Source organism: Schistocerca nitens, chromosome 11, assembly GCF_023898315.1.
Source record: "Schistocerca nitens isolate TAMUIC-IGC-003100 chromosome 11, iqSchNite1.1, whole genome shotgun sequence".
Classification (NCBI taxonomy): domain Eukaryota; kingdom Metazoa; phylum Arthropoda; class Insecta; order Orthoptera; family Acrididae; genus Schistocerca; species Schistocerca nitens.
In genome coordinates this window covers 29,337,634-29,361,920 of record NC_064624.1, presented here as the reverse complement: position 1 = coordinate 29,361,920, position 24,287 = coordinate 29,337,634, and the positions used below count along the sequence as shown (strand labels likewise).

At 39.7% G+C, this 24,287-nt stretch overlaps 1 long non-coding RNA gene across 2 annotated transcripts in view; it reads left to right on the top strand.

Annotated features, from left to right (window-relative positions):
* The window catches only part of LOC126212846 (uncharacterized), a 142,647-nt gene that overhangs the window by 18,743 nt on the left and 99,617 nt on the right, over positions 1-24,287 (top strand). For both annotated transcript variants that reach the window (XR_007540940.1, XR_007540942.1), the window contains exon 2: positions 13,920-13,997. This is a non-coding gene — a long non-coding RNA (uncharacterized LOC126212846). The remainder of the gene's footprint in view (positions 1-13,919; positions 13,998-24,287) is intronic.

Below are 24,287 nucleotides of genomic sequence, written 5' to 3'. Positions count from 1 at the left end.
GTGGCATCGGGACATCATAATCATGATGTGGCCTCATGTGACCACGATAGAGGAGGCAGACGAGGTTGAATTTCCTTGCCTAATGGCAGTGATGGCAGCGTGGCATTAGGCCTGGGTAGACTGTGGTGGGCAGCTTGGGCTGACTGTACTAAGCACTTGTCTGTTGCACCGCAGCATGGAGCCAGACTGTCCTGCATGATGGATTCTTACATCTGTTCACGGCTTAGTAATTTGTATGGGGCACCTCAAAGCTGAAAGTGGGTCAAATTTGGCATCTCACTTCAGATTCCAGTTCTTACACCCACTTGGGGGTGTCGTCAGGATTGGATAGTGATGTGGACTTGTAATTAATATACGTAGTCATGTTGGGAAAAGGAAACTGTATCAGTTTATTTGCTCATAGGGATTACATTGTGAGAATTGTCAGGACAACAGAAGGTAGTTCCAGAACCATCTTGGAGCAGAAGGGAAAATGCCAAGGTAAAGAAACTGAGCCATTTAGTGTTTGCTATAGGTGGCGGTTTGGAACATAAGAGAGAGATGTTCTTCAGCTCTGATAGCAGTCAGTGTCTAAAGTCAAGTGATCCTGTGGCATTATTTGGTTGGTAGGTAGGTCTTTACAGTGATGATTTATCCTAGTCCATCATGAACTGGACCATTCTTGTATCAGCAGCAAGGCGACAGACTGAATGGGAGCCCATTTGTAAAATGAAGTAATAGTAATTTCTTGCTTACGGAGACTGGAGTAGCACCTTGCAAACAAACTACTTTCCAATAACAGTTTTAGCCACGGATGTGACATTTCCTGAGCCTTTTACACAACTATTGTGTAAAAATGGGTGTTTGCGAGACTTTAATATGGTGCATCATTTAAACTATATATTTTCAGAATGAGATATTCACTCTGCAGCAGAGTGTGCGCTGATATGAAACTTCCTGACAGATTAAAACTGTGTGCCCGACCGAGACTCGAACTCGGGACCTTTGCCTTTCGCGGGCAAGTGCTCTACTATCTGAGCTACCGAAGCATGACTCACGCCCAGTACTCATAGCTTTACTTCTGCCAGTATCTCGTGCTTCGGTAGCTCAGATGGTAGAGCACTTGCCTGCGAAAGGCAAAGGTCCCGAGTTCGAGTCTCGGTCGGGCACACAGTTTTAATCTGCCAGGAAGTTTCATATCAGTGCACACTCCGCTGCAGAGTGAATATCTCATTCTGGAAACCTCCTCCAGGCTGTGGCTAAGCCATGTCTCCGCAATATCCTTTCCTTCAGGAGTGCTAGTTCTGCAAGGTTCGCATGAGAGCTTCTGTAAAGTTTGGAAGGTAGGAGACGAGATACTGGCAGAAGTAAAGCTGTGAGTACCGGGCATGAGTCGTGTTTCGGTAGCTCAGATGGTAGAGCACTTGCCCGCGAAAGGCAAAAGTCCCGAGTTCGAGTCTCAGTCGGGCACACAGTTTTAATCTGCCAGGAAGTTTTATATATTTTCAAATTACAAAAGTATAAATATGAAAAACACTGAATGTGATACTTAAGTTTTGTGAACATGTAAATTAACATGACATCTGGTATCTTTTAACATAACATAGATCCCAGCCAACTTCAGCAAGACATGTTATTTGTCCATAAAAACATGTCAAATCTCTTCCTCATGATGAGATAAAGATGTTCATTTAAAAATATTATTTAGCTAGTTAATATATAAAGAACTCCCCACTGTGTAATATTTGCAGAAATGACGAAAGAATTGTCGGCTTAGGACATCATCAAAGTGTGACAGATATGGAACATCTTCTCCTGCTGCGAAGGGGATATTTACTTATTGTGGTTGTGGCTTGGCAGTGTTTTGGAAGGCAGAGAGGAAGAGGCACTGTCTGCAATATCAACACCCAGAATAAGCTTAACAAGGCTAAGGAGCAATGTCACTCTCTTCTGTGGTGTTATGAGATTCAATTTGAAAATGTTGTTCTCGTTAATGAGATCTGTTTACTCAATGTATATGAATGTCACATAAGAGTAACAAAATACAAAAGAGTTGTTTAAAAGGCAGTTATGTTATTTTGTGGCTTGAAGACTGGAGAGCTGTCTTACAGCCCTCAATCCTCTGCAAATGGAAACAAAGTCACATGACAAGACATGGTGGCGGTGCATAGCAGGTTTGTTAACATGGAGAAACTACAAGAATGTAACTGACTTGAGGTAAATGTGTATGAGTAGCATCAGGGTGACAGATCATTGAAATGTAATGTGTCTTCTCAGCTCAGTACAGCCATCCCTCTCTTTTTCACTGTTAAATTTCACTACCAACAATTCGTGCTTTGACCACAAGCTTCATTCACAAAGTAGTAAAAATAATATGGAATAACTATTAAAATAAATGTGAGGGTTACCCAAAAAGTGAGGCACTACATTTGTTTTCCTTCAGTAATTATTTATTGAACACAACGATAAATATACAAAAGAAAGATTGTTGTTTATTCTACATTCCCTATACTTCCACACAATTGCTGCCCTGTTCTATGGCCTTCCTCCATCAAGACACAAGGGTGTGTACCCTGTCAGTGCCACTCCTTGTTCTGGTATTGAAGCAATTTCTCCACTGTAAGAATCACATCTTTGTCATCCTCAAAATGTCATCTACAAATGTGATGCTTTAATGAGATGAGCAAATGGAAGTTGGAGGTGCGCTAGGTCAGGGCTGTATGATGGATGAGATGATACTGTCCAACCCTGTTTAATGATGGTTCTGAAGTCCTCAAACTTGTGTGAGGCCGAGCGTTATCATATAGAATCAGTCAATCACCTGGGTTATTATGGTGACAAAATCATTGGAAGCCCCTTTTGGGTTTGGTTAATGTGTTCACATCTGCTTCAGAAATATTGGTACTGTGTCTTGGCATCACATCAAAGAGTGAGAAGATTTAGTTTCCTCATGAGATAGTGCGTAACTCATTGTGCACAAACTTCTGAGTAATTAAGACTATGGACAATTGCATCCACACTTTCCTTCCTGAGTGAAAGCTTCATTGCCAAGTGCCAAGTTGTTCTGCATTGGTCTTTGTGAATGAGCACATCAGCAAGCTGTGCCTGGTCAAGTTTGAAAGCCACGAATGGGCTCCCTGAATGAAGCAAATCTTGCAGCTCTGCCGAACCAATGTCTCGTAATGGCCTCACTCTCTTTGCCCAGTGACTAACAGAACTTCTGTCTATTGCAGATGCTCCATAAACAGGATGCAAACAATTGGGAATATTCTCGAAGGTTCTATTCTTTGCTGTGAGAAGTTCAATGACGACACGCTGCTTGTAGCTTACATCATATAGAGACACCATTTCAAAACATTGCTATAGGTATGATACCTGTCAGAATAAATGGGATATTTGTGTGTGCAATTTGGAAACTTCAAATAATGTATATCTTAACTGTCACATTCATACAATTTTTGCTGATTGAGAAAATATGTGGTACATTATTTTCCAGGCAATCTTCGTACTTTCAGTTAGCATGACACCCTCTGTTCGCTGCTGTGTACGGTGGCGAGAACCTGACCAATTGGGTGCAAATTTGATTTACGTGCTAACTAAAGTGCTATGTGCTATATTTCATGTTGTGTTTGTGTCCTGCAAAAAAATCCTATTTAACTGATGCTCCACTTTACAGATCTCACCAAACTGTCTCATTGTTGGTACAGTTTGTTACGCAAAAATATTGAGAACTCTGATGTCAGTGGATGAAACAGTACCTATATTCCAATTTACAATTGAAGACTGCTTCATTTTTATGAGAAATACAAATTTTAGATGCTAAAACCAGCCAGCTTTTGTTAAATATGAATGGAACGAATGCTTCAGGGCGAGGTGAAGAAAACCGAGAAAGGCACTATGTTGCACCTGCATATTAGGCTAACAACTCTTATGGTGACAGATCTGTATATTTAGTCTTATTCACAGTCCTGGGCTCTTATTTCTAGTGTGATGATGATGAATTATGTTCATGCTGACTCAGCAAATAGTTTATGTGTGCATAGGATGGCAGGTCTCAGTTGTGAAATATTCTGAAGGGGTAGCAATACCTTTATAATTTGATGGGAAGCAACTTCCCATGCAAGCAGGATATGTGGACATTGTCAGATGTCTGGTGTTGTGCTGAAGACATTTGGTCCTCACAAGGGGAAGGTCTCGGAATGGCCAACCAATTTGAGTCATATTTGGCAGGGTGCTTGTATAAACCTAAAACAGAGGACTGAGATATTTTGGCTCAAGAAGCTGCCCCATCCTTATATTTGAGGAAACCACTCCTAAAGTTCATGACATGCGATTGATTCAAATTTGACGAAGTCAGTAGGTAATTGGAAATCGGGTGTTTTCATCATATGTGTGGGGGATGCTGCATATGCCCATTTTCGTCCAATCGAAGAAAGAAACTGAGTATGCCTATGGTAAACACTGTTCAAAAGAACTGCCACTGATGTAGCGATCAAGGCATGTGGCTGAGGAGAAGAGAACATATGTTTAATTTCCAAATGCATTCTGCAGTTTTTTCATTAGTATTTTTGCTGTATTGAATCTAGTAGGAATAGGAAAGTCAAAAGGTAATCAGTGAAAAATAATAACAAGGTAGGGAAATAAATTTCTTTAACGACTTGGATTAGGAAGAATTATAATTTTAATCCTGGTTGCCCTACAAAGGCTCTTTCACTGACTGTTACATGCCTTCACTTACCTTTGAACATCTACATGGGTGGTACTTGTCATATAAACATTTGAAGCAAATATGCTTGTGGCACCAAGAACATATAATGAAAGCAGCTTTCGCACAACTACATCATTCATTCTGAAGATTTGGCAGAAAACTGACTTGGGTTACATTTAAAAATATTTCGTTTTTGAGAATTACACTGAAGTGCCAAGGAAACTGGTATAGGAATGTGTATTAAAATACAGAGAGATGTAAACAGACAGAATATGGCACTGCGGTCATCAATGCCTGTATAAGATAACAAGTGTCTGCCACAGTTGTTAGCTCGGTTACTGCTGCTGCAATGGCAGATTATCAAGATTTAAATGAGTTGGAACGTGTTGCTATAGTCGGTGCATAAGCGATGGGACACAGTATCTCTGAGGTAGTGATGAAGCGAGGTTTTTCCATTTGACCATTCCACAAGTGTACCTTGAATATCAGGAATCTGGTAAAACATCAGATCTCTGACATCGCTGTGGCTGGAAAAAGATTCTGCAAGAAAATGACCAATGACGACTGAAGAGAATTGTTCAATGTGACAGAAGTGCAACCTTTCCTCAGATTGCCATACATTTCAGTACTGGGCTATCAACAAGTATCAGCATGCAAATCATTCAACGATACATCATCAATATGGACTTTTGGAGCTGAGGCCCACTCGTGTACCCTTGATGACTGCATGACACAAAGCTTTATGCCTCGTCTGGATCCGTCAACACCGACATTGGACTGTTGATGACTGGAAACATGTTGCCTGGTCGTATGAGTCTCATTTCAAATTGTATCAAGTGTATATATGTGTATGGGTATGGAACTGGCCTCATGAGTCCATGGACACTGCTTGTCAGCAGGGGACTTGTTCAAGCTGGTGGGGGCTCTGTAATGGTGTGGGATGTGTGCAGTTGGACTGATACAGGACCCATGATATGTCTATATACGACTCTGATAGGTAACTCTTATGTAACCATCCTTTCTAGATTGCCTGTATCCATTCATGGCCATTGTGCATTCTGAAGAACTTGGGCAATTCCAGCAGGACAATGTGACACCCCACACACACAGAATTTCTACAGAGTGGCTCCAGAAACACTCTTCTGAGTTTAAACACTTCACTGGTCACCAAACTCACCAGACATGAACATTATTGAGTGTATCTGGGATGCCTTGCAATGTGCTGTTCAGATGATGTCTCCACACCCTTGTGTTCTTACTGATTTATGGACAGCCCTGCAGGATTCATGGTGTCAGTTCCCTCTAGCACTATTTCAGACATCAGTCAAGTCCATGCCATGCCATGTTGCAGCACTTCTGCGTGCTTGTGGGCCCCTACATGATATTAGGCAGGTGTACCAGTTTCTTTGGATCTCCAGTGTAATTTTAATTCATACCACGCATGCAACATCACCTAAAAATTGGTGCTGAAAATTTGTCATGAATTATGCTATGAATTGTTGTGGAATGTGGATAGTTGTGAAATTCCTGCTGGATTTCCAGATGTACATTGCAGTTTTGAAACCTCCAAATAAAGTTCTGTACCATGGCTCATTGTAAACTAGCATAGCATATTAAGCTGTCTGTGGTCCCTCGTGACATTTGTTTTCAAATGAGGCTTCAAATTTTAATTTTTCACCAATCCAAGTTGTTTGAGAAATTTATTTACCTCCTTGTTATTATTCCTTAATAACTGCCATATTAACCCTCCTTTTGTTACTAATTTCAATAAGGAAAAGAAAGATGACAAAAAATCCAGCAGAATGCATTTCAGAATTGAACACAGGTTCTCTGCTCCCCAGCCAGATGCCTTGATTGTTGCATCAGCAGTACTTTCATTGAATAGCATTTACTTTACGGGTACATAAGTGGCAGTTGTAATAGTTTCTTTCGCAAATCCCTAGGAAAAAAGTTTACTTCTGGACACCACCTATGATGATTAAAAGTGTTCCATTTTCAATTGTATATCGATCTGGTCAGTTTTGAATCAAATTCACATCATGAACTGTAGGGAAGGTGTTCTCAAAACTGATCTTCATTTTATGTTGTATAGAAGAAGGCTGCCAAATATGAGCTGAATTGGTTAACTGCATTTGTGGCCTTCTCCTTGCCCATGTCAAAAATTTACACTTTACGCTGCTATTTTTGCATTGTTGTGAAGTACTGATCAATTGGTGGTAAAAGGTTTCAAAGAAACCATTGAAGCTATAATAGTACTTTAATTTGAAAACCTTTTGACAGTGTATGGTTTCTTTAATTGATTACATTTAATGGGTTTCATATAAATGATTTCCTTTTTCTTCTGTGATGCCATATGTAATGTAGTTAAGAGGTATATTTTCGTTTTCATAGTGCTGGAACAGTGATATAAGCCATTTGATACTTCAAAAATAAGCTATTGGAAAGTGATACCAAACTCCTCAAAAATACCATCAAAATTGGCAGAAAGTAATACCAGAGTTGACAGAAAACAGCAACAAATAGGCAAAAATAACTCTGAAATTGACCATAAAATAAAATGGATTTTTCCTGTCTCTGCTTACTGTTTGTTAGACAGACAGACAGACATTATTTCCACAACATAATACTTATTTCTTTGAGATTGTGTTCTTCGCAGTTGTATACCATTATTTACACCTGATTCTCTTATCCTGAATGTGCTGCCATACAGTGTATGTTCTAGTACAGGGTGTACATAAAATCAAGGAACACTTTCAATTATTTATTGCACAAGAACTAAACATTGTACAGATGCCATACATACTGCATTTCGAAGAGAAACTTTTGAAAGTTTATTTTTTTTCTCCAAAAATTTGATAAGCGAACCATGAGTGATCAGGTAGATGATAATACGCTAATCGAATTCTTGCCTTGCCTTACCCATCCCGGCATGGCATCGTCGACTGTGGCAGTCACTTCCTGTATTCACTCCCGGAGCTCTGCCACATCATATGGTAGAGGTAGTACATACACAAAAGAGTCACACAGAGTGAGATCTAGTGATCGGGAGGGCCATTTCATGAAACAGATTTCCCCTTCTGTAGCATGGCCGAGCCATCGATGTGACTGCTCCGTTTTCAGGTACCCAGGATCTTCACGATGAAAATGGGGTTGTAACACTCCGTTATTTTTAATGTGTATCCCGCTCGATCGGGATCTGAATAGCAGCCCAAATAAGTATTAATTAATGTGACCGTGTACCTAATGGGGCTGGCAATCGGAATTGACTGCTACGGAGTTGTTACATTCCATTCTGTCCTTCTCAAATGCTGTAATAATGTAATGTCTGGCAACAAGAAGAACAACAACACAGCTTCACTAATCAAGACCTATATTCTTATCAAAAACACAAAAATAAGGAAACAGCCACTGCCTTCGTCATACACTTTTAATAACGGCTAATCTCAGCACAGGCTTCTTCGTTATTCATAATCGTCACACGCTAAATCCAATCACTATAATCCAACACTGTAATCCAAATGATGCCGGCGCGGTAGACGCGAAATCTCAATAACGGCACATAAATATCACTGAATCACTCTCGTAATTATACTATTTCACTTTTCCCATATTATTCTAACACAAAGGGGTTAAACCGCGGCGATGGCCACTCCCTTTGTCGGTAAACCTTGCATTATAACAACTGCTGGCTTCCGCACAGCTCGGCCCGCCACACGGAACCACACAGCACTGACTCAACTCTACTCTCACACTCGCAACACGACACACTAATCGATAGTTGCCCTGTCGACCTGTGCCGATGCAAACTTACTAGTAAGGGCCTGCGGACCCCTTACATGGTGGAGCCCCATCCTGCTGAAAGATGAACAGAGAGTCCAATCTCATTTGAGGCATCAGCCATTGCTGCAACATGTACAAGTAGGAATTTCCAGTGACAGTGCTCTTGGCGAAGAAGAATGGCCCATAGAACTTTTGACGTGACAAGACACAAAAAACATTTACCTTTGCAGTACAGATTCAGATTCTTTGTTCACCATTGACCACCTGAGGTGGAATAGGCAATTTAAATGGATATCATATAACATTTTCCTTGAATAGTACCTTAAAGCTAAATGAGCTTTGCAAATAGTGCCCATAGATGATAACATACACCATAACATAAGATAAATACATTCAGTGACATCACATAATGAAATCCTTAAAAATTAATGTTGATTGATTTTATATTCATAAATTCTGTTACATTGTAGAAAGGATTGATTAGTAACCAATTTAGTAGCTTGCTCTTGAAGCTACTTATGTGATCCGACCGAGAAGAAAATGGAAGTTTATTAAATATTTTTAGACTATTGATTCGATGGGAATTCCCTGTTCTTGTCAGCCTGTGCCTAGGTATGTCTAATTTTGTTTTGCGTCTGGTATTATGGTGGTGCATGTTTTCCCCCATTTCAAAATCTGCTATATTGTTTTTTGCATACAATTCTGAGGCGTATATATAAAAATTAATAACGGTTAATATTTTCAGCTGAATGAACAGTGGTCGGCAGTGCTCTGATCTACCAGAATTGCTCATTGGCCTTATCACTTTCTTCTGAATTTCTAGAACTTCAGTGATGTGAAGAGAGAGTCCCCATATCAGCAGTCCATACTCCATCTGTGACTGAAAGAGTCCAAAATAAATAACTCTTAAATATTCTTTTGTCACCGGGCTCCTCAGTTTCCACATTAAATACGTAACTCGAGACAATTTTGCGCAGGTGTGGTTGATGTGTGTTTCCCACATTAACTTAAAGTCTACATGAATTCCTAGAATTTTAACTGCTTTCACCTATACCTCTTTTGACAATCCCAGTGTAAGCTGTTGGTTTTTATAAGGATTGCAAAGCAGTGTATTTGGTGAGAACCAATTTAGTGCTGCTTCCATGTCATCTTGCATCATATCTTGCAGAACTGATATGTTCTCGTGCTGAGCAAGCAAAGTTGTGGCATCAGCATAACCAAATAACAAAAGTGGGGATACAATGAGGTAAATCATTGACTGCAGTTATAAAAAAGAAGGGCCTAAGGACAGAACCTTGTGGGACTCCTGTCTTAACTTCTAGCAACTGTGAGTCTCTGTTTCTGACATAGGCAAACTGCTTCCAATTTTTAGGTATGATTCAATTACTGCCAATGCAGAATCTTGTATGCCATAGAATTTGAGTTTAGCAATTAAGATATCATGAGAAATCCAGTCTAATGCCTTACTTAAATCACATAAATGAAGTGAGGCTTTATTTTTATTCCCAAAGGTTGTTATTACTTCATTCACAATTGAAAGAACAGCAGTGGTGGTATTTTTTCCCTTGCGGAAGCCAAATTGACTATTAGAGAGTAAGTTATGCGACTCAAAGTAGTGGTTCAGTTGGTTATAAATAAGAGATTCAAGTATTTTCAAGAAAATGGGAACTATTGAAACTGGTCGGTAATTTTTGAGATCATGTTTGTCCCCTTTTGTATACACTGGGATAACTTTCGATATTTTTAGAGTTGTAGGATAGACTCCAAACTTTCGACGCCTATTAAACAGAAAGGCCAATGGTTCACTAATTATATGCACTGTTTTTTTAATTATGTAATTGGACAACCAAGAGCAGTCCATGCTCTTGGGAGTTTGAGAACTTTGCCACTACCTTTGTAATCTCAGTGGGTGCGATTGTCCTCCATGTAAATGTATTGTTTGCAGGTTGTTGTTGCTTAAGTAGATCACTTGGATTGGTGGTTGTTGTTTCAATTTTGTTCCTAATATAACTTACAGAGTACATGAAAAAATGATTAACTTTATCCGGGTCAAGAGCTATGCGATGTTCATCATTCCTGCAATGCTCTTGTGCAACAGCATTCCATGCAGCTTTGCACTTATTAGGAGCCCCTTCAATGTGTCTTTTGTATGCTGTTCTTTTTGCCATTCTAAGCTTAGTTCTGTAGGTTCTCTTACATTCAAGATATGCTTTGTACAAATCATCTTTCTGCTCCGTTCCATCTTTATGAGAATTTTTATACATGTGGTACAATGATAACATATTTTCCCTCATATTGGTAAGTTTATCTGTGTACCACTTAATGTTTTTCTTTATAGGTTGCTTTTTAAGATTGATTTTTATAAGAGGAGAACAAGAATACCACAAATCTAAATAATTTTTAATGAAGTTCTTAAAAGCAGTTTCAGTTTTATTTATTCCCACTTGACAGTTATATTTACAGTCCCACTTAATATCTCCGAGTTTCTGAATGAACTGGTTTACTACTTCTTCCTTCTGCCCTCTAACCCACATTACCTTTTCCTTAGCATTGGCACCTGTGTTTGTGGAATACGCTCAAATTCAGTGCATTTGTGTGGATGCTTCATACCGTAGATTCGACAGTTGTGCCTGTTCACTTTCACAGTACTGTGAAAAGTTACTTGGTTGCTAAAAATGAAGTGTTCAACAATGCCATACCCACCCCATTCACTTGTTACAACTGTGAATAAATCTCAGAATGCTTGTCTTTGTCATTGCCATTGAGGTTCTGCACTAGCTCCAATTTTAATGGTTTCATAGACAGCTTCTGTAGCAGGACTTTCCACACTGTCATTGGAGTCATTTCCAGTTCAAAGGATGCACGATGCGCCGATTTCCTAGGACTCCTTATGAATATCTCTCGTAAGTGCTCCACATTCACTGCACTCACACTAGGATGTCCGCTTCTCTTCGTCAGGCACAAGCTACCTGTCATAACAAATTTGTTGTGCCGGTGGTACATGGCCTTTCTTGTTGTTGGCTTCTTACCGTACTTGGTTCTAAACATAGGGGAAAAAAACTTTCAGTGTTTATCTTCGAAATGACATATGTGTGATATCTGTACAGTGTTTGGTTTCTGTGCAATAAATAATTGAAACTGTTCCTAGACTTTATGTACACCCTGTATTTTGAAATCTCCTATGTTGGCAAACATATAAGTGTTATATCAAATATTGATAGAAACTGCTTACCAAGCATCAAGGAAGACATTAATACAGACGAGGAAAACCTAGTCATGGAAAACATAATTTTTTTTGAAACTGGAGTTATATTAATCTGCCAAAAGAGAAGAAAGTAGCAATATTATGAAAAGGATAGTTACCACTCACTATAAAGCAGAGATGCTAAGTCATAGATAGGCACAACTAAAAGCCTGTCACAAACAAGAAGGTTTGGCCAGTAAGGCCTTACTGGCCAGAAGCTTCTTATTTGTGACAGTCTTTCTGTTGTGCCTATCTGTGACTCAGCGTCTCTACCATACTGCGAGTGGTGACTTTTATTTCCATAATATTGTTATATTCCATCCTGGATTTTCCTTATTTGAAAAGAGAAGACAGGTTGGATGAAACAATGCATACTGAGATTAAATAGAAAAACTTCTCAAGAGTTCCTGGAGCAAGGAGGAGGTGAACAACTCAGTAAGAGCACTTGTTTTTCCTTTCATTCTTTCCATTTAATTTCAGTTACTATTCCTGCTTCTGTACTTTCTTCATTGGAAAGAACCTGAAAAATGGCGCTGTTATACTTCACTGTGTATGCCTGTATCTACAGCTGCTTGGTAAATAAAAATTATACCTAATGTTATTTGACTGCAATTCTGTATGGGGTGTAATTTTTGCTAGCAGAAAAATATATAATTCCAGTGATACACTATGGCCGACCACTACTTATATTTAGGAGGTGAAATTGCCAGTGCTGCTGATTGTCACACACAAAATGAGGGGGAATGAGGAAGGGAGATATCTCACAACTTTGATGTTCCCCAAGGAGGAAAGATTGATAGCTTGGGGATGATTGGAAGAGGTCCCTCAGACATCAGGAAACTAATGAATTCGAATATTTTTTTTTTCACCCCATACACTTACAAGTGTCCATCAGCAGTACTTGAAATTCCACCTTCTAAAGGTAGGTACTGCCCACCCCATCTGTCTCTTTGTAATTTTATACACAGTTCAGTCACATTAATGTGAGCACTGCCTATGTTTTATATCAACATGCAGTAACCGCTCACAGATGGCAGATGCCAGCATTAGCATTGGAGTATATATAAAGTGGGTCGAGGGGTGATGCAGAAAAGAGTGCAGATGTTGTCATAATGCTGAAACAGAGCTATTTATCGGACATCATTGGTTTTTGGGCCAAGTGTAGAAGCATTTCCAAAAAGGCTAAGATTGTAAACTGTTAACATGCCACCGTGGTGAAAGTATACTGTGCATGGCGAATTAGTGCCATCCAAAACCGGCATGCAGGCAACTGTGGTGCAAAGATATGTGTGGGTGAATGAATATGCAACTGTTGAGCAACTGACCAGCCAGATGAACCAAGGGGCTACCAACCGTGTCTCCTCAATGACCGTTCAACAAATGTTGATGCACATGGGCCTCTGCAACAATGGTTTGGTTCACGCACGTATTCTGGCCGCTGTCCATCATCGAGAAAGGCAAGAATTTGCATGCCACTGAGTGGCAAAAGATGGCCTTTTCAAATGAATCGTGTTTTATGCTCCATCAGACAGACGGCTTTTGGCATGTATGGCACTGCAACAATTGTTGAAGGGTTCAGGCCGGTGGAGGGGGTTTATGGTGTTGTGAATATTTTTGTGGTCTCCCCTGGGTGATTTCATCATTCTGGAAAGCACAGTGGTTCAACACAAGTAAGCATCAATCCTTGGGGACCACATCCACTCATACGTGCAATTTATTTTCGCTTGGCAAGATAGCGTCTACCAGCAGAACAATGGAGTATGTCACACACTTCGTAGTGTAAGTGTGTGGTACCACGAGCAACAGACGGAGTTCACTGTGCTCATGCTCCCCTGCCTCCCCCTACCCACTCCCTGCCCCCCCTCCTCTACCCTAAGGCTGAATTCAAAACCCGGTTGAGAATATGCGGTGACTACTTTGATACTCTTTTTGCCACGAATCTTTGGCCCTCGGCTGTGAAACATAGCACACTTGGCCATGATAGTGGATCTGGAGTGGGTCCACATCCCTGTTGGTACCTTCTGGAACCTCACTGACACTCTCCATGCATGTCCTCACTGTGAAAGATGGCAATTTGGGCTTCTGACAGGTGGTTACAAGTAGTTTTGGACCAAGCAGCTTCCTCAAGTTAATTTTACTATAGATAGAATACTTGGGCAAATTCCTGTGGTTTTGTTCACAACAATTTTCTTTCTTGTTTTGTTCTAGTGGCAGATTGAAGGATTTGTTGAGAAGTACAAGAAAATGAAAGACAGGGCAGCTCTTTTGAAAGGCAGTTTACATAAGGTAAGGTGGCATAAACCATCTTTTTAAACACAAGAACATGACAATGTAAACCTATCACCATTACGCATTACAGTGTGCTATTATACTCCGAAATATACAAGGTACATCCAAAAAGTTCGATGAATGGTCTCAGAAAATAAAGAAAATGAGAGTTACAAAGTAATCACCATTAGCTACAACACATTTGTGACACTAATTGTAAAGCTATTGAAAACTGTTCATAAACACTTCTTGTGGAATAGTTTTAAGTAACGTGGTCATGCGTTGTTGGATTTATCGCATCATTACAGGAGGTGAGACCGGGTGCTACCAGTACGATCCAGAGACTGAGCGACAGACATTTCCCTCACCTCCCTCAGATAGAAATTCATGATAGATCAAGACTTTGCTTTTGAAAAAAGCAATCGACATCCTTTAATCTTGGATTTTGACAGAAGACACTTTTTGGGAGGTGGGGAAGACAACAAACATTGTGCCACGGACTGTCACTCGGTCTCAGGATCTTATTGGTAGCACCAGGCCTCATCACCTGCTATGCCACAGATATGCAACGGTGTGTGACCACAGTGCTTTGAGACCGAGCGAGGTGGCGCAGTGGTTAGCACACTGGACTCGCATTCGGGAGGACGACGGTTCAATCCCGTCTCCGGCCATCCTGATTTAGGTTTTCCGTGATTTCCCTAAATCGTTTCAGGCAAATGTCGGGATGGTTCCTTTGAAAGGGCACGGCCGATTTCCTTTCCAATCCTTCCCTAACCCGAGCTTGCGCTCCGTCTCTAATGACCTCGTTGTCGACGGGACGTTAAACACTAACCACCACCACCACCACAGTGCTTTGAGCGATTGCACAAGAAAATTTGTTGACAGTTTCCAACAGCTTTACAACTGATGTCAGAAGTGTGTTGTAGCTAACAGTGGTTACTTTGAAGGCCAAGACTTATTTGGTGCACCTCTTCTTGTTTGTCTTTTCTGTACAGAGCTTTTTGTTTTCATATAACTGCTGCAATCTACATCCATTTGGCTCTGTGTGCTGTTGTCAAAAATTGTTCTCCCTTTATAATGTTACCCCTGCCCCCTCCCCTCCAACTTCCCTCCATTACAAAATTGAAATGTTTTTCTGGTGACCTCCTCCTCAGTATTCACCAACTGGGAAATCCAAAAGGGAAAGCATTTCTCCTCCAGAATATTATCCCCAAGGGGATGCCATTATCAAGCTGTATAGTATAGGTGGATAATAGTGATGTGTTGTGTTGATTGTAGCAAAATTGGGAGTTGCACATGCTCCTAATTTAGAAAATTAAAATGAATGTGCTCTGCAACACTTGCCATCAGAATAATTCCTAATATGAATGAAATATTTTCATTTACTTGTGGATTTGTGAATGTTTTCTAAGGCTGTTAATGGGCAATGAAAAATGTCTACACCCAAAATGAGATTATTAAAGAGTTACATGTGTCTCGTCACCCGAGAAATCTCCTGTCTTAGCCTTTTTAAGAAAGTGGGGACATTGACCACAACCATACATTCTCTCTTTTCAATCATAACTTTCTCACAATCAAATGTACCACAACCATAATATAAGAAGAAAATGTGACCCACATTATGATCTGATGAATTTTTCTGTAGTACAGAAATGTGTGAAATAGAACTAGCACTGAAATCTTTTAACTTGCTTGGAAGTAATAAAGATTCCTAAGAGATAATAACACGTTATTTGAAAGTAAAAAGAAGAAAATTTTGTGTAATAATCGTATTATTGTCTTACTTAATTTTTAAGGCAGAAAAATTTGGAATGTAGTCTGATTTGTTCAAGTTATGTCTTTCTGGTTTTGTTTGTAAATGATTAATAATGCATTCTATGTTATATAATTCATAGAAAAGTTCTTTAAATTTGAGAAATCCAATGCAATGTTTATGTAATCAGGGAACAGTGTTATATGATTTGTAATAAAGTCTAATTTTATATTTATTTTTGATTGACGTTTATGTAATACTAAATTAAATTTTTTGAGAGAGTCCACCTCCGGATACTCAAAAGAGATATGTGACGGCGCACACGCGCGTGCGGCCACCCCCCCCCCCCCCCCCACACACACAAAAAAAAAAGCAACTATCATCTCCGCATGCTAAGACTGATATGTTTATTTCTGTATCTTCAAACTAATCTCACCACTTCTCTTCACCATCATTGTATTTTCCTGCTCCTGCCTGCACCAGACATATAGTCTCACATATTCAGTGGCATAAGTTGCACGATCCCTTGCCTTTTGATATGCTGAACTGTAAAGTGTCACACAGCATAACAGAAAGGAGAGACAGTGCTGTCAACGTACTATATGTTTACAACTATATGTCTACACCATAAAACAAGGAAGGAAAAGAGCAATTCACAAGAATCACAGCCAGTAAAAACATTGCTCCTGATGTGTACATTTTTGTATGACATGATGTGGAGTTGTAAATGGATTTAGTAGCTGATCTGCAATTTTATTTGTCCCTCCTACAGCATTTTAAGCTTTTCACAACTGACACTTGCATTTCTACACGCATGTCAAAGTAGTATTAGTGAATGGAGATAATACAAACAAGAGTTGAGATGCCACACTTCGAATGTATTAGACTTTTCTGAGGGATGTTCAGTGAGTCACTAAGGAGCTGAAAATTGCATCCCCAGACAAGGATAAGACAAAAACTGAAAGCATATTTGTTTCTCAGTATTAACATGATTTTATGTCTATATGAGAAATAAGTTGTGTATTAAGGTAGTCTTGCTAGCTGCACTAAGATCCATATAATTTTTCCTATTGTTTCCAACTGTCAAACATTTAAGTAAAACAAAAACCACTAACCATTTGGTCTAGTAATAACAGCGTTTCTGTGTTGATGGGCTGGACTAGTGTGATCCTGTTTTACACCCTTTATTACGAAGTACTAGATGCCACTGAGGCCAACCATTCTCGTACCGGCTGTGTGACAGTGTTCACCCATCGGCCCTGCCAGGTGCCAGGAAAGTGACTATTGGTTGGTGGGCATAACACTGATCATTTTCTTGAGAGGTGAAGATTTCATTCTTTTTGTCACCTCTACTAGTTTCAAAACTGTGGTAGACATAACAATTAAAATGTTATTTAAAATGTAAGATGAATATAAGCTAGCTGTCACGTCATTCCTGCTTTCTGTTTATAGTCCCCGTACATTAATACCAACAACTAAAAATGTTGACAGTGAATAGTGAACCTTTACTGCTGCAGGTAAGTGATAAAAAAATTAAAAGTTTTTATCAAAATAATTAATGATAATTATATGATAGAATGTTCAGATGTAATACAAACACGTATCATGATCTGAAGCAACAACTCAGAGCACAGTTTGTGAACAGTTAACAATATAGATCAACAAAGGCAAAAGTCAGTTGTTCATGTCCTGTCCTTATCATTCTTATGTTACATTTCCACATATTGGTCACTGTGTGTATGCTACTACAAAGAAAAATGCATTTATGACCTTAATGTGCTGAATTGAAAGCAAATACTACAAAGATATTATTGTGATCATGTATTATTTAGAATCTTGAAAAAATCTGATTAGAAAGAAAAGAAACAGAACTGTGTAGCACAAAAAGAATTGCTTGAAGCCATCTACTCACAAATGGCTAAAGACTTTCATTTCCTATTTTTTGATAATGACACAGAAACTAAATTTTGTTTGTGACACAGTTTCCAGTTGCTGTGACAACCATGTGCTTAGCTGCAACTTTGTATTCTGCATTTGCTCTCTCACTGACAGAAGATCGCACTATTAGTGAACACCAGTTCTGTGGAAAGTTGTCCTGTAATATATGCCAAAATAAATACTGTAATTGATTTTGAGTATCTATTCCTTGAAGTCAAATTGATGACCACTCTCAGATCTTTGATAAATGTTTATTACCGGTAAAAATAACCCACAATCCGAAACGGTAGTGTGACAGTGTTGATGTAAACACAGAGCATTTCATCAGATGAAGAGTGACATATTAACATAACCACAGTATTCCTGGTGCTTACAGTTTGATACATCCAGTTTCCAGGAATGTAACCCATGTACACTGTCTTTCATAATGTTGACACAATTACACAACCCATATGCTGCCTACTGAATGTTTCCAAAAAGTTAAAGGTAATGCATGTCACTGCAAAGACTGTAGAAAAAGAAAAGAAAGATGTTAATGAAGATGTTAGGTGGACTGACTTTTGATAATATGAATGCAGATAGGTTAATCATGTGAGAGATTGCCACTGACTGACTACTTTGGGTAGGATTGGTCTTTTAAAGGGTGGTGTAAAGATTTTTGCTGCTTTCGGAATCCTGTAATTATTTGAAAATGACTAGGTTAAGTTTTACTACTTTGGATGGGCTGTATACTCAGAACAAAATTGGGTTTATGAAATATGTTGTGGATTATTACATTAGAAAAATTCATGCAACCACTTTATTCATCCATGTTAGGAACACCCCAGCTAAAAGTTTGACAGTCATATTTAAATGTATAATGCCTTATGTTAATTTTATTAAGTTTTTAATTAATTACTTTACATATTAATAAAGGATGCCATTCAGTCCACAAAAATAATGTCTATGATAATACACAGGTGAACTTCAGAAGTAAACAGATATTATGACACAAAAGATAATAGTGTGCCTGGTTCCAAACTTTAAGTGTGTATATATTTTAATTGAATTATTTTCCAGTGAATCAAAATATCTTCTCACAGATAATGGAATGAGTGCTTTCCGGTGAGTGGTGTCACTGCTTCAGATTATTCCGCTCAGCTCATTCTAAATTTCCTATCTCGTATAATAGTGAAGTTTTCAGTTGATAACTTTTAATTAGTACAGTACCATGCACCACAGCATCATCAGAAAACAACCCCAGATTGCTGCCCATCCTGTCCTCTAAATCATTTATCTGTATATAGAGAACAACAGTGATCTTATCACACGTACCTGGAGCACTCCTGATGATACCATTGTCCCTGATACTGGGTTCTATTACTTAAGAAGTCTTCGAGCGATTCACATATCTGTGAACTTATTCCATATGCTTGTACCTTCATTCAGAGCCTGCAGTGGGGCACCGTGTCAAATGTGTTCCTGAAATCTATGGACTCTGGCTGTTGCCCTTCATATGTTGTTCACAGTATATCATGTGAGAAAAGGTTGATCTGAGCTTCACACGAGCAATGCTCTCTCAAGCTGATTTGTGGACATAATCTTCTCAGTCTCAAGAAAATTTATTATATTCAGACTGGGAATATGTTCAAGGATTCTGCAACAAACTGAAGTTACTGATATTCGTCTGTAATTTTGCAGGCGTGTTCCTTTACCCTTCTGCCACTTGGGACTTTGTGCTGGACGAGAGATTCGCAATAAATGCAAGCTAAATAAGGGATAATGCTGTGGAGTATTCTTTGTAAAACCAAATTGGGAGTACATCCAGACCTAGTGCCTTATTTGCTTTTAAATCTTTCAGTTGTTTCTCTGTGCCAGGAGCCTGTCCGATGGTCATATGACTGTATATTTGTATGATTTTGCTGTGTGAATGATTTCTTGCATATGAAATTGAAAACTTCAGCTTTCATTTTGCTGTCTTCAACTGCCACACCTGACTGTTCAACAAGGGACTGAGCAGAAGCGTAAGACGCACTTAGGGATTTTACATAGGACCAGAATTTTCTCAGGTTCTCTGCAAGATCTTTTGCTAAGGTATCATGGTGGTAGTTGTTGTATGCTTTGCGCATAGATCTTTTCGCAAACATACGAATCTCTATTAACCTTTTGTTGTTGTCATTTTTGCGGTCTCTTTCGAACTGAGGGTGCAATAACCTCTGCTTCCACAGCATCTTCCAAATTTCATTATTAAACCATGGAGAGGCTTTTCCATCCTTTATCCACTTACAAGGTGCATAACTCTCCAGACCATGATTTACAATCTGTTTAAACTTTACCTGTAACTCCTCTACTTGCATCTTACTGGAACTAAGTGACGTTAATTCACTGGCTAAGTGAGATGCTAACAACTGCTTATTTACTCTTATCTACAAGAAACACTCTCCTAGCCTTCTTACTTGATGTAATATCTTTCATAACCATGGTTAATTGCTAGTTATGATTGCTAATCCCCATTTCTATACTGATATTGTCAGTAAGATCTGGCATGTTTGTAGCTACAAGATCTAAGATATTTCCATTGCGTATGGGCTACCAAGCTAACTGCTCAAAAGAGTTTTCAGAAAATGTTTTCAAAATTATTTTGACCATCTGTCTGTCAGTATCCTCAGCAATGAATCCATAGATATACCAGTCTATACTCAATAGGTGAAAGTCACCTCCAACCAGTATTGCATGGTCTGGGAATTTATGCGCAACTGACTGTGGTCTTTCTTTGAAGTTTTAAGAACTGTCACAGTGGAATAGGGTCACCACTAAAAACATCCGTCTGTTATACGGGACCAGATAACTTCACTGTCGCATTCCATTTCAACCTCAATAGAGGTAATATTTTTGTCAGCTGCAGTGAACACTCCCCCTGCCTTGGAGTCTAATCTGTCTTTATGACATATTTTCCCTGACTTTCTAAATCTCTCAGATCTTTCCACTTTAGGTGGCAGTGAGCTGTTGGTCTCAAGAATACTTTGAGCATGAGAGCTTTCCTGTAGGGCAGGAAATTCAAGAAATTTTGTTGTGAATTCTTTGACGGTTTACTGATAAAATTTTGACAGTCGAAGTTTCTTTAGACCTAAAGTGGTCTGACATCCTTTGCTGCGTATTAACTGGGGAGTGTTCTTCAGAGTACTTCAAACTACTGTCTAGTCAAAAAAAACCTCATGTGCACTTCATAAGCACTCTGCTACCTGAGTAGCTGCTTCCTTCATGTAGACCACCCCCTGACCTGACAAAGGGAGTCTTACAAATCCCCACCAGATAATGCAAGTCTAGAAATCTGCAGTCAAGACAATCACAGAATCAACGAAGCCTTTGGTTGAGACCCTCCACTCGGCTCCAAACCAAAGGACCCAATCACCCCAGGGAACAATGCTGCAAATTGCGAGCTCTGCCTGCACCCCACACCAAGGCTAGCAGTCTTCACCACCACCACTTCCTCCTCCTCCTCCTCCTCCTCCTCCTCCTCCCCCCTCCTCCCCCCCTCCTCCCCTCCTCCCCCCCTCCCCCCCCCTCCCGGCCACCTGTATGAACTGAGTATGGCGACAGAAATCATTGGTGCCAATGTGAGCCACAACTTGCAGACTACTGCACCCTGTATGCTCGATAGCTGCAGGCAGAGCTGCCTCCACATCTTGGATGAGGTTCACCGAGACACTACCGAATGCACATTGTCTTTCTTTCCAGCCCTGAACAGTGTCTGTCTAAGGGGCTCCACAACGCACCTAATTTTGGAGTTCCCAATAACTAGTAAACCCCTCCTCCTGTGGGCCTGCCCATATCCTACTGAAGCAGCAGCCACATATTTACTTAAAGGGCGAAAGGGTGAGGCCAAGCGACCGGTCTCCTCATTGGCTCTCCGCCTTGATTGATGCAAATGCATTACCTCCCTATACTCACCCTGCAGTGAGGGTGAATCCACCGCATCATGTACACTAGGAGGTGCCTGGTTAGCAGAGCCCATGGGCAGAACAAGTGACACCTGAGGTGTCCCATACAACACACCAGATTCTCCACTACCACTGTACCCTGAGGCAGCAGTCTGAAGGTGACCGATTGTAGCCAGAAGCGCCTCAAGCTGTTCGCGGACCACAGCCAACTCCTCGTGCATCCACATACAGGATGCACACACCCTAATCATCCTAGTAAGACCAACTGAGAAGCAAACTATAAAAGCAGATAGAATCCCAGGTACACAACTTGTTACCCTCCTGATGTGTCACAAATGGGTATTGATGCATTAATTAGCTAGCTGTTCAGTGAGCAATTCTGCGCGACAGGCTGAAGGATTTTTTTTTCTTACAAAAATGTGAAATTAAACCTTTTAAATAGAGCAGCATATGCTAAATTTAGTAAATGTACTACAAGGAAAAGAAGGAAATTCATGAAGACTTAACTTATTGCTCTGTACGATGACTGGTATGTTGTTGTATTAATAATAAATGAAAAAAGGAAATGACATGACAACTGGCTTTTATTAATCTTATATTGAAATTAAGATTTTAATTGTTAAAAATCAGATAGTGTTGAAACTAGCAAGGGCAAAAATAAGAATGAAACCTTCACTTTCAAGGAAATGTCAGTGTTCTGCCACAGCAACAGTTGTGACCTTCATAGCACCCAACAGACCTGGTGGGCAGAGACTGGTATGCAACCAGTCCAAAAATTATTGGCGTCAGTGGCCTCCAGTGCATTAAAATGCTCTGGGAAAAATAAAACTTCAAATCAGTTACTAAATCAGTTTGTGAATTCCACATTATGTCACACATAAATACATCCATCCTGAGGAATATTTTTACTGCCGTGATGCTTGTAGATTACTATTTTCATTCTTTGTTTTATGGTAGAAGAAAATGAACCTTTCTGTTAAGCCACTGATTTTAATTGAAATTAGTCTTATGTTAACTCCTAATTCAGGTCAGTTGGTATCTCACTTTTTGTTTGCTATAGGGTACAGTATGGACCCATGTGAATTGGTAGTACATTGGCAGCACTGTGTCTTCTTACCTTTTAAGCTGTGTGACAGGCTTTACAGTGCATCATAACGAAAAGGCAAGATACTGACCATGCCCAACCCATTTACAACTGCTGCCTGCTTCACTCATACCTACATACCAACATGCATTTCACACTGTTATTGTATTATTATTTATTTCTATTCCTGTCTGCATTTTAATCTCATCCAGTTTTCTTATTGGTCTTATTTACATCTTGATGTCTTACTACTGTGCTTCATGTAGCTTTATCCTTCCTTCGCTATACTTAATCTGGTTTCGTCTTTTTCTAGTTTTCAGAATATTCCCATATGTTTTAATGCTCTGTTACTATTTTTTTTCTCCACAATCGATTTTAGTTCCTTCCATCTGTGTAAATACAGAAAAGTTTCCCTACCCCTATACCGAACCCACTCCCACATAACTTGTTTCTGTGTTGCTGCTTAGTTTGTGGAATTGCTCCCAAACAGCTTTCCACAGTGATTATATGTTATAATTCTGTCATTCCACAGCCCTCACCAACTCAGCCCTACACAATATATAACTTGAGTCCTAAACATTTTGTCACTACCTCATCACTGCCTGTAAAATATTTCCACTCTGCTGTACCAATTACCACATCACATTGCCAAATTTGAAACCCACGTACTGCAGGAACAAGAGCAGCATGCACAGTGCCACCTTAAAAACTGTAAAGTCTATTCACTTTGTACACTTATATTGGACTACCACAATCCAGCACCACTACAAAAACCTCTGTCAAACCTCCTTTACATCAGTTTATAGATGCCTGACCCCATCTTGCAGAACTACATATGCTACAATCTCACAAGCTCCCGCCCACCATCCTACCGAACCCAGCACCTAAACAGTCCTGTAACATAGTAGTGAACCTCTCCTCCAAAAGCCTCATTTCAAAGGGGTTTATCTTTTGCCACATTCACAAATTCAGTCATTCTGAGCTTGTTAAATACCTACTCTCCTTCCTAAAGTGGAAACACTTTTTTGCTACCAACTCAAAACTAGTATTGAACCCAGCCTTACTTGGTATACTCTTCAATCTAACTGTGATCCTACAATACATCCCTCCCCTCCACCTTCACTCCCCCCACCCCACTTCCTGGATCATCCTGTAACCTCAATTCTTGTCTCACCATCATTACTCCGAACTCACATACGCAGAGAGAAGCACAGTCTGGTGCTTAAAAACTGATTTCCACCTTAAAATCACTTCTAATGGAATACATTTCTGAATAAATATAGAATATTGTTTGTGACTGCAGCGCACTTTCTGCTCCACCTGTACAGTCCTTGTTAGGGTGTGGAGTACATGGACAGTTTGAAAATTGGCTCATTCCATTTCAAGTGTAACAGGAGTCTCTGCTGGACCATTTGTGAATGTAATGAAATTTTATCAGAAGGTTCCACAATGTCTTGAATGGATATGTACTAATATTCAGCTCCATATCTCCTTTGGTTCATTTCTACAGCCTCTCGTGAATAGAGTTCCCGAGTTTGCACCACCTACACACGTGCCAAAGTGTGAACTTTGGATAACTTTTGTGAAAGGTACTTTCAGTTTACAAGCCCTTG